The sequence below is a fragment of the Alexandromys fortis genome, unplaced genomic scaffold (assembly GCF_014885135.2).
Source record: "Alexandromys fortis isolate MF-2015 unplaced genomic scaffold, M_Fortis_MF-2015_v1.1 scaffold_89, whole genome shotgun sequence".
Lineage (NCBI taxonomy): Eukaryota > Metazoa > Chordata > Mammalia > Rodentia > Cricetidae > Alexandromys > Alexandromys fortis.
In genome coordinates this window covers 296,479-304,360 of record NW_026067973.1, presented here as the reverse complement: position 1 = coordinate 304,360, position 7,882 = coordinate 296,479, and positions in this window count along the sequence as shown.

The following is a 7,882-nucleotide window of genomic DNA, read 5'->3' as shown; positions in this document are numbered from 1 at the left end:
AGAGAGAGAGAGAGAGAGAAGTACTTTAGCAATAGGACAAACAAGGATGGAAATGGGTTAGACACATTTCCCTAAACAGCCAGATGTAGTTTGTGGAGTTTTACTCTCTATGACAGGTAACATCCCCTGACCACCATCAGTTAGGTAGCTCAGCTGGCCAGGTGTCTGGGCCTCATCAGGGCACGCATGGCATAGTCTGGTTGTCACCCAGACGTCTCGTATTCATTTTGCTCTTTCGTTTTCATAAGATCACTATGCACCACTAATTTTTACTTATTAATTTGAAAATAATGGGTGGCTGAGAAGAGTGAAATCTGGAAAGTAACTTTTTAGGCACAAACTTACTTTGGCTTATTCAGATCACGAATACATTGACAGGGTCCTCGTGCCAGATGCCTTGGTCCCCTTGGGGACTTTCCAAGTTAGTTCTGGAACCGTTCCTAGCGAATCCCATTGTGACCCTGTTGAGCTGCTGTGACGCTGTGATGGGTACCAGGTCCCAGCTGTACCTGAGTCTGTGACAAGATGCTCTTTCTGAATACTCTTCTCTGAGTGAATAGCAAAGAGCCTGAACAACCGTGAAGGGTGCCCAGCCACTGAAAGTAGAACTGTAATCTTAAAAATGAGGCCTGCAGCCAGGTGGTGGTGGTGCACACCTTTATTCCCAGCACTTGGGAGTCAGAGGCAGGTAGATCTTTGTTCTTTGCCAGCCTGGTCTACATAGCAAGTTTCAGGAAAACCAGAGCTACAGAGAGAGAGCCTGTCTTAAATAAATAAGAAAATAAAATCATACTGTTTTTTGTGGGGGGGGTGAGTGTAGATGTTCGCAGTGCACATGTCAGGTCAGGGGACAGCTCTATAGGGTCAACCCTTTCTTTTTACCTTCACTTGGGTTCCTGGCAGCAAAGCGCCTTTACCTGATTAGCCATTCTGCTGACCCCAATCTATCTCTTCCCTCTCTCCCTCCCTCCCTCCCTCCCTCCCTCCCTCCCTCCTTCCCTCCTTCCTTCCTTCCTTCCTTCCATGTAGACATAAGGACCTGAACTCCAATCCTGAGCAAGAGCAGCCACTGCTCTTAACTGTGGAGCCATCTCTTCAACCCTTCCTTTTTCTTTTCATTTTTAAAGATAAAGTCCTTTTTTCAGTAGCTATAGACCAGTCCTTGAACTTGCTTTGTAGGCCTCACACTCACAGAGATCCACCTGCCTCTGCCTCCCGAGTGCTGGAATTAAAAGTGTGCGCCACCACTGCCCGACTAAGATAAAGTCTTATTAAGCAGTCCTGACAGTGACCTCCTTTGTGGTGGTCTTCCCGCTCATAAGTGCTGAGAACACAAATGTTTGCCACCCTGCTGTCTGGCACAATTGCGTGCATATGTAATGGTATTTAAAAACGAACCACTCCCTTATTCTACATGCCGTTTATTTGAAATGTCTTGCTTATTGCTTTTACCAAGCCCAACTCAAATCCACTTCTCTACTGAGCATGCCGATCAGTCCCCAGTGCTCCTTTGCACCCCTGCTATACGGGGCTCTGTTATTGCTAAGGTGCTCCTGGCAGGTGGGCTCAGAAGAGTCTGGACTTTTCCAGGACAGTTGTCAAGAGCGCAGCTGCTTATTTTCCAAAGCTCCCCAGTGGACTGAACAATGTGTTATATGGCCTACTGGGTTTTTAGCTGTGTGCCATCGCTCTTCATAAATATACTGAATATTTTTTTGTTGTATTGTTTTTCAAGACAGGGTTTTTCTGTGTAGCCCTGGCTATACAGGAACTCACTTTGTAGACCAGGCTGGCCTCAGACTTACAGAGATCTGCCTGCCTCTGCCTCCCAAGTGTGGGGAATAAAGGAATGTGCCACCACTGCCTGTCTAATATGATTCTAACACACCGAGGACAGGAGCAAAATTATGTTCATCTTCCCTTTGCCAATGACACACAGTAAGGGGCTTTGTATGCTTGTAGTAGAAGCTCAGGAAATGTTTGGTGAATTAATTGACTAATAGATTGAAATAATGAAGTTGAAAAGTCTTTCATGATGTCTAGCCCATTATAAATATGTTTTCTTTCCTCTTATTTATTTAATCTTTGGAGACAAAGTCTCACTATCAGCTCTGGCTGACCTGGAACTCTGTAGACCAGGCTGGCCTTGAACTCAGAGAGATCTGCCTGCCTCTCTCTCCTAAGTGTTGGAATTAAATATGTGAGCTGCCATACGCGGCTAGTTATTTTCTTTTTTTAAAAAAAATTATTTATTTATAATGCATATTCTGTCTGCATGCCAGAAGAGGGAAGCTGATCAAATTACAGATGGTTGTGAGCCACCATATGGTCGCTGAAAATTGAACTCAGGACCCCTGGAAGGGCAGCTAGTGCTCTTAACCTCTGAGCCATCTCTCCAGCCCCTAGTTATTTTCTTCAAGTTCCACAGATGTTGCTCTCCCTTCTCTCAGATGGCTCCGAATGGCGAGTGTTCTCCCAGGCTCTTTGTCTGACTGTACCTGCGCTGGCTTATTTGCTTATTTATTCTGAATTTCCTGTGTTTCTTATTGTAGATTTGAAGCTTGTTTTAAATTTAGACATGGTGTCTTACAGTTCTTTATTTCTCTTAGCAGACCAACCCTTTTATTGTTTTGCTCTGAGACAGGGTCTCATTCAGTAGCCCAGGCTGTGTTCAAACTCAGGATCTCTTTCCTCCGCCTGACTGGTGCTGGGATCAGCAGCACCAGTCAGGCTGAGAGGTTCCTGCTGAGCTGGTCTATGAGAGCGTTTCTACAGTTGCTGGCTGGTTACTTTGCAGGAAGGAGTGAAATGATGAAGGCGGACTCTGGTTAGCGGCCACAGTCATTTCTCTACTTGAAAACACTTATTTTGGTGTTCCAGCCCCCGAAGCAGGAGCCCCAGATGTCTGCCCTCTACCTTTGGCACTAGCTAGCACACAGGTGCGTATGAACGTATGGAAGTAGGGGAAGAATCATTATGAAGTAATAAGCCCTCCCAAAGCCTGTCCACTCATCTGCAAAATGAGGCTGTCGCACATGCTCCTGGGGGTGGAGTATAAGAAAAGTAAACGAGGAAAGCATGTGGCGTGCTTGGCACAGGGCCTGACTCATTGCAGGCTACAATAAACAATGGCCATTTTGCTTGTGGGCCATCTCGATGGCTTCAAAGCTGTTTTGATGCTAAAGGTGAAGCCAGCTTTTGCAATGAAGTTATCCATTTTTTCATTAAGTCCTGTTCCTAGCGTCAACAAGCTATAATTATTACTTATTCATTCAACCACTCATGCTTTTGTCAATCACTCAGCAGTCATTATAAAAAGATTTGTTTTTAATTGTGAGTGTGTGTGTGTGCTCACACATGAATGTGTGTGCTCATGGCGGGAGTGCTCACATGTGTGCCCAAGGAGCCTAGAGGTGCCAGTTTCTTTTGTTACGAGAGGTTGTGAACCATCTGAGGTTGGGACTCTTACTTACTCTTGACCACTGGGCCATCTCTCCAGCCCTCATTCATCGGTTACGTATTCTCTGCCAAGTAAACCATAAATGCTGGTAAATGTTACGGAATGGTGCCAGCGAGACGGCTCAGGTGAAGACATTTGCCACCAAGCCTGACGACCTGACGACCTGAGTGTGACCCCAGGATCCACAGGGTTAAAGGAGAGAGTTGTCCTCTCGCTCCCACCTGCATCCCACGGCACACACACATACACAAACACATACACGTAAAAAAGAAACACTACTGAATAAGTAATAGAATAATATTTAATACCTTGGGGAGATAAAGACTTTGGGAGCTATGTATGCCTTCACATGGGCATAAAATGACAAATAGCCAAGATCAGGTCACCAAGACAGATGTTTGCAGTGTAAATTCAGCCATATCAGTAGTTTGAAATGCAGCCAAGAAGACACACCAGTTCTTTAAACCTTACGATTTGTGACCTCCTCCAAGCAGATGGGTGCCCCAAGCCCAAAAGGAAAAATCGAGGCGTTGGAATTCTGTACTCGACTTCCTTCCTTCACATCTAGACCCATCTCCCACAGAATCTAACCTTTCTTCTCTCCTTGAAATCTCTTCCTTTCAGGGGCACGAGAAGACGTTAATCACTCTCCCTTTTGGCACCAGTGAGAGAATTTCTATTACTGTGCAGATTTATCGATATGCAGGGTAAATCTCTACATTTGCCCTCCGTGAGGACTGGCTCCCTCTGTGTTTTCTCCTTTTGTGTCCAGCAGCATGCACAAGCCTGACATTTGCTGGCTCTCCCGTACATGTTTACTCTAGGGGCTCTTGAGTCAACTACTCATTCCTTCCCTTTAGTCTCCCGGAGCCCTAAGTCTGTTGGGTTTCATCTCTAAGATAATACATTTTTAACACCGGGCGGTGGTGATGCATGTCTTTAAACCCAGCACTCAGCACTAGGGAGGCAGAGGCAGGTGGATCTCTGTGAGTTCGAGGCCAGCCTAGTTCCAGAGTTGTTACACAAAGAAACCCAGTCTTGAAAAATAAAAAAACAAAACAAATAAACAAAAATTGAATGCCCTGAATCCACCCAGTCCCTCTTGCCTTGTTGTCCCCACCCCCACCTTCATTCCTACAGAATCATCCTTGTTGGCCTGTCTATTGTTGGAGTGTTCTAGCCGAGTCTCCCTCAGACCCTCTGACCTCCACCTACAGAGGGCCTCCGGGGATTTACAGTTTAGCCTTCTCGCCTGGGACCTTTGTCCTTGGGTTGTCTTTCCCTCAGCAGAGTCCCTCTCCACACCTTATCCTTTCGGTTTCTAAATAAATCTCATTCTTCAAAGAAACAGACTCCAAACCTCACCCTGCTGTCTGTCTCTCATGAGATTTTTTTTTAATAAAATTCTTTTCAAACACTGAAATTATTTTATTTCTTCATTTGCTGACTTGCTTGTCATTTGTCTCCCCTGTGAGACTAAGCTTCAGGAGAGCACACTAAGTGTATTCTGTCCCAAGTGCTTAGAATATTCTAGCCAAACAATTACAAGGATTCTAGCCCTAGCTATCTTAAATTGCAAATTGTGTAGCTTTTCTGATTTATTCTTTTTTCCATTTATTTACTTGTGATTTTTTTGTTTGTTTTCTATTTATTTATTTATTTATTTATTTATTTTTAAATATTTATTTATGTATTATGTATACAGTATTCTGTCTGCGTGTATGTCTGAAAGCCTGAAGAGGGCACCAGATCTCATTACAGATGGTTGTGAGCCACCATGTGGTTGCTGGAAATTGAACTCAGGACCTTTGGAAGAGCAGGCAATGCTCTTAACCACTAAGCCATCTCTCCAGTCCCTGTTTGTTTTCTTTTGTTTTGTTTTTGCTTGTTTTAAGACAGCGTCTTACTGTGCACCCTGGCCTGGCCTGGAACTTGCTATGAAAACCGGTCTGGCCTTAAACTCACAGAGATCTTCCTGCCTCTACTTTCCACGTACTAGGATTAAAGACTGCACCATTTAATCAAGCCCGACTCGATGACTTCATTTTAGCTTGCAACTAGTTTGTCATCATAGACTGCAGAGATGCCTCAGTAGACCTTGTCTCCCCACTACCTACACCCAAACTTCTGCCCTGTTCCTCTTCCCTAACTGCCTCGGGGAGCAGGTTCTGTCTAGACTTTCTCCACAAAACATGCCCACAGGGAGCAAAGCCATCAGTGACCTTTGCTGTTAATCCAGGGGCAGATGACCTAGTTCTTGCCTTTTTCCACAGCTGTATTTCCCTAATTTTTTTTTTTTCCGTACAACGCAGTCCTTTGAGCTGCGCTGGTAAAAATAAAATAAAATAAAGCGTTTTTGTGTTCTTCCCCCTCCTGCATACTTCTTGGGTTTCTTTTGTGCTCCTCAGGCAGCCTTCCAGCACTGAGCTGTCCCACAGCTATGAATTGCTGCTCTGTGAGGGGGCGGGGGAATGTGTGTGTGCAGGCACTCGCCCCTGCACATAGAGGTGGAGACGAGGGATTGACAATTGATGTCTCCCTCAATCCCTTCTCTGTCATTTATTTTCCTAAACAGGGGCTCTCACTGAACCTGGAACTCACTGGCTGGACTGGCAGGCCAGCAAGCCCGAGAGTTCACCCGCCTCTTCCCCCAGTGCCAGGGTTACAGATATGTCACCGCGCTCTACGCTTCACGCTCTAAGCCAGCTCCCTAGCCCTGTAATGACTACTCTATAACCCTATCTGTCTAGCGACTAGAACGGAAATGACGTCACACCCTCTCAAGAATCTTGGCTAAGTCATCGTGAAAGGGACTTGGCAGTTATTCTCGGGGGTTATGGTAGAACACGGTTGGATCCTCAGAGTGGCGTTACTGTTTAGAATAGTAAGGGGACACAAAACAATAGTTAAAAAGCAGTGAGTTTCTAGCATCCCCTGTAGGGCGTGTGCTGTCATGACCCAGGCAGCTCCTCAGTGCCTGGACATGCTGTTGTAGAGAAGCTGTGCACCTCCTGTTGAACCAGTCATCTCTACGTTATTTACACCTCGTACAATGTAAGCGATATGTACTCTAAAGAGGAAAGTCTGTGGGGAGTTAGTATTGATGCAGTTGCTTTTTCAAATGTGCTTAACTTTAGGTGATTTGACCCCAAAGACGTGGCACCCAGGTGCGTAAGGCCAACTGCTTTGAGTGAATGACCAACAGTGTGGGAGGCAGGCTTTCAGAGAAGCTGGGAGAGCTGCCGTAAAGCATCCGGACAAAAGGCAGGACTCTCAGTTAAACCGGAATTCCATATAAATAATGGTTTTTTTTCAGTATAAATATGTTTCAAATACTGAATTATGAGACTTAGGGACATAGCTCAGTGACAGGACACTTGACTAGCATGAGTAAGGCCAAAAGTTCCATTCCCAACACTGAAAGAAAAATTGAATTGTAACTAATGGGGATACACTAGACAATGATTTGCTGTCTATTTGAATAAAGAGCCGGGCAGTGTGGTGACATTTTGTTTGTGTTTTAACAAATAAAGCTTGTCTGAGTGCAGAGCTAAGCCACAGGCAGTGGTGGCACACACCTTTAATGCCAGGATTCGGGAGACAGAGGTAGAAGGATCTCTGTGAGTTCAAGGCTACTCTGGGCTACACTAGATCGATCCAATCTCAAAGAGAAACAGAGCCAGGCAGGGGTGGCCCACACCTTTCATCCTAGTACCAGGGAGGTGGAGATGGGAAGTGATATGGCCGAACAGAAAGAAGAACACAAGGCGGGAGGAGACAGGAGCTCAGATGCAGTCTGAGGATGCAGTTTGAGGATTAGTAGAGAAAGGGTCACATCTTCAATCTGAGGATTAGGAGAGGTAGAAGGTCTTTCTAGTGGTTGCTGCTCTGCTTCTCTGATCCTTCATTTTTCACCCCCTCATATCTGACTCTGGGTTTTATTCATTAAGACCAATTAGAATTTGTTCTACAGGGTCATGGTCATATATGCTTTTAATTCCAGCACTTGGGAGGCAGAGGCAGGAAAATCTCAGTGAGTTTGAAGCCAGCCTGACCTACAAAGTGAGTTCCAGGGCAGCCAGGACTGTTACACAGGGAAAACCCTGTCTTGAAAAAAAGAAAGAAAAAAGATTTAGGTGTATGTGTGTGTTCCTGCATGAGTTTATGTGCACCGCACACATGTAGTGCCCTCAGAGGCTGGAAGAGGGGGCTAGACTTTGGGGGGCTACTGCTAGAGATGGTGTGAGCTGCCTGTTGTAAACAGGGGACTCAAACCTGACTGCTCTGCCAGAGCAGTAAACCCTCCTACCCACACTTGAAATTTTAATTTAACCAATCTCCTTATATTTTTATTTGTTAAATCCAAGAATCCTGCCTGGGAGAAGCTGTGCAATACTATTGCAGAAATATTTTAAGATGTGT